This window comes from Elephantulus edwardii, unplaced genomic scaffold (assembly GCF_000299155.1).
Source record: "Elephantulus edwardii isolate Elephantulus edwardi_28Jun2011 unplaced genomic scaffold, EleEdw1.0 scaffold00019, whole genome shotgun sequence".
Classification (NCBI taxonomy): Eukaryota; Metazoa; Chordata; class Mammalia; order Macroscelidea; family Macroscelididae; genus Elephantulus; species Elephantulus edwardii.
Window position 1 is genome coordinate 11,683,841 of NW_006399769.1, and position 3,776 is coordinate 11,687,616.

Genomic DNA, 3,776 nt, shown 5'->3' on the forward strand with positions numbered 1-3,776 from the left:
CTGTTAAACCTGGCCACTGTTACTGGATTGATATGGTATCTCATTGGGGTATTTATTTGCAGCTCTGTTATTACCAGTGATTTGAAGCACTTCTTCATAAGCCTGTTGGCCATTCGAATATCTTCCTCTGTGAAAAATCTTTCTATGTCTTTTGCCCATAGTAATTGAGTGTGTGTGTGTGTGTGTGTGTGTGTGTGTGTGTGTGTGTAGGCCCAGGAAAATAAACTTTCATTATGAGACTCTTGTCTGAGATGGTATTGCCAAATGTTTGTTCCCAGTCAGCATCTTGGCTTTTCATCAAGTTGGAAATTTTTTTTTATGCACACAGGGATTTAATCTTTTGAAGCTCCCATTCATCAATTGTTATCCTCTTAAGATTGTGCATTTCTGGCTGTTTTTGGCAGTAACATTATACAATAGACTAGGCTTTCTAATCTTTATCTAAGATTGTCTCTTATGAACTTTATGGTTTTTTCCTTTACTCCCAGGTCTCTGATCCACCTTGAGTTGATTTTTGTGTATGGTGTGAGAAGTGGATCCTGTTTCAGTTTTCTGCAGGTATCAGTCCAGTTTTGCCAGCACTTTTTTTTAAAGAGGTTGTCATTTCCCCATTTGACAGGTTTTGTTTCCTTGTTGAATATCAATTGACCATATAAAGCAGGGTCGTGTCTGGATTCTCAATTCTGTTCCACAGGTATATGTACCTGTCATTGCGCTAGTACCATTCTGTTTTGGTTACTGCTGTTGCATAGTAGTTTTTGAGGTCAAGAGGTGCTAGGCCTCCCAGTTCATTTTTGTTTCTCTGAAGTGTTTTCTTTATTTGTGGTCTCTTTCCTCTCCAAATAAACCTGATAATTTCTCTTTTGATCTTCTGAAAAAGAAGTTTAATATCGTTTTGGGATTGCATTGACTATGTAGACTACATGTGGTAGAATTGTCATTTTCACAATATTGAGTCTTCTTATTGTCAGGCTTCGTTTTAATTTTGCCATTTTGTCAGGTTTCTTTTTCTGTTATTTCTGGTTACTATGGCTCATGAAGTTTCCTTTGACCTCTCTGTGGGAAGGACTTCACCTGAAATTTCTTGCAGCTTTGATCTTGTTTTTACAAATCCTTTAAGTTCTTTCTTTTCTGCAAAGGGTCTAATTTCTCCTTCATATTTGTTGGAGAGTTTTGCTGGATACAGGATCTTTACCTGGCAATTGTTTTCTTTCTGCTTTGTATATGCCATCTCATATAGTCTTTTAGCTCGCATGCTTTCTACCGAGAAATCAGAACTTAATGTAATTGCTATCTCTTTGTAGGTGACTTTTCTTTTTTCTCATGCTGCTATTAAAATTCTATTCTTATCTTTTAATTTGTAGAAATTGCCTATGGTATGTGTTGATGTTTTTCCTTTTGGGTCTTTTTGGTGTTCACTGTGCTCCATGAATGTGGATTTCCCATTCTTGAAAATATCTAAGAAGTCGTCTTTTAGTATTTCTTCCACTATTGGTAATTGCCCTGTCATTTCCATGTTCTGGAATTCCAGTCATTTACATCTTATTCCATTTGATATTATTCCATATGATTCTGAAGTTTTCTTTATTTTCTTTACACCTCATCTTTGATTTTTCTTCTAGTATGCTTTCAGGGAGACTCTTGTCTTTCAACTCACTGATTCTTTGTTGCATCACTTCAGTTCTACTTTCTTGTGTTATTAGCATGTTGAACAGTTCTGTCATTTCAGTCTTAATATTCTGGATTGCTGGAGGGACACGGGGGAGGAGAGAGAAGAGGAAGCAGTAGCTTCGCTGCTGTTGTCACTGCAAGGAGTGACATCCGAGCTCAAGGTGGCTTGGGAGAACCTCCCCCCCCCCTTCAGATTCCGAGGCCCTCCCACCAAGCGGCCCTGTGTCTGCTACCAGGAGGTGGTGTGCTGCACACCCCCTGTCCTGGATGGCGGGCTGTGGTGTCTCCCCGTGCCCCCTTGCTTGCTGCTCCCTCCCTGCGGTGGCCCTTCAGGATCCCAGGATGGGTCCTGCCCTCGCCAGGAGGTGCTGGTGCCTTTTCGTCTGCTGCCTCCCTCCCCGGAGCCAAGATCATGAAAGTCACCTGAGGACCTAAAAGGAGAAGGAGTTCACCATGCCAGAAAACAGCTCCGTCCAGCAGTAAATTCATTTTACCTAGAATGATCTCCATCATGCTTGGAAAGTTTAAAGAAGAAATCTCTAAACGTTTCAAATCACATACTGACCAACTGGTATTGATATTTGTGGGCAAAATTTTGAAAGATTAAGACACTGTGAGTCAACATGGTATTCATGATGGACTTACTGTTCACCTTGGCATCGAAACACAAAACAGACCCCAAGATCATTCGGCTCAGTTAACCAGTACCACTGGAAGCAATGTTACTATATCAAATCCTAATAGTAACTCCACATCTGGTTCTACCACAAGCAATCCTTTTGGTTTAGGTGGCCTTGGTGGGGTCGCAGGTCTGAGTAGCTTGGGTTTGAATACATCCAACTTGTCTGAACTACAAAGCCAGATGCAATGGCAACTTATGTCAAACCCTGAAATGATGGTCCAAATTATGGAAAATTCCTTTGTCCAGAGCACGTTGTCAAATCCTGACTTGATGAGGCAGTTAATTATGGCCAACCCACAAATGCAGCAGTTGATACAGAGAAATCCAGAAACTAGTCGTATGCTGAACAACCCAGATATAATGAGACAAACACTGGGACTTGCCAGGAATCCAGAAATGATGCAGGAAATGATGTGAAACCAGGATCGAGCTTTGAGCAATCTAGAAAACATCCCCGGGGGATATAATGCTTTACGATGTATGTATACTGATATCCAAGAACCAATGCTCAGTGTTGCACAGCAGCAGTTTGGTGGTAACCCATTTGCTTTCTTAGTGAGCAATACCACCTCTGGTGAAGGAAGTCAACCTTCTCATACTGAAAATAGAGATCCATTACCCAATCTATGGACTCCACAGGCTTCCCAGACTTCATCAGCTTCCAGCGGCACAACCAGCACTGGGGCTAGCACTAGTGGTAGTTCTAAGAGTGGCACAACTGGGCAGAGTACTACTGCACCCAATTTGGGTTCTGGAGTTGGAGCTAGTATGTTCAACACACCAGAAATGCAGAGTTTGTTGCAGCAAATAACTGAAAACCCACAGCTCATGCAGAATATGTTGTCTGCCCCCTACATGAGAAGCATGATGCAGTCACTAAGCCGGAACCCTGATCTTGCTGCACAGATGATGCTGAATAATCCCTTATCTGCTGGAAATCCACAGCTTCAAGAACAAATGAGACAACAGCTCCCAACTTTCCTCCAACAAATCCAGAACCCTGCTACACTGTCAGCAATGTCAAATCCTAGAGCAGACATTGTTACAGATTCAACAGGGTTTACAGACATTAGCAAAGGAAGCTCCTGGCCTTATCCCAGGGTTTACTCCAGGGCTGGGGCATTAGGAAGTACTGAAAGCTCTTCTGGAACCAATGGGTCTAACTCTGCACCTAGTGACCACAGAAGTCCCACTGCAGGATCAGCTGAACCTGGACACCAGCAGTTTATTCAGCATTTTTTTTTTGCATTTTCTTCCATAGATGTTCAAGTTGTTCCTCATTAATATATTTCTTCTGGACTGTTGTCTCTGGGATATTTGCTTTCTTAATTGCTTCTTCCATCATCTGCATCTTCTTTTATGTTGTTGTTTTTAGTATGTGCCATCGAGTAGGTTCCGACTCATAGCGACCCTATGCACAACA

General features: G+C 41.8%; 1 pseudogene; it reads left to right on the plus strand.

Annotated features, from left to right (window-relative positions):
• The first annotated feature begins 1,253 nt into the window (after positions 1-1,253).
• Positions 1,254-3,776, plus strand: part of LOC102859364 — a 7,480-nt pseudogene continuing 4,957 nt past the window's right edge.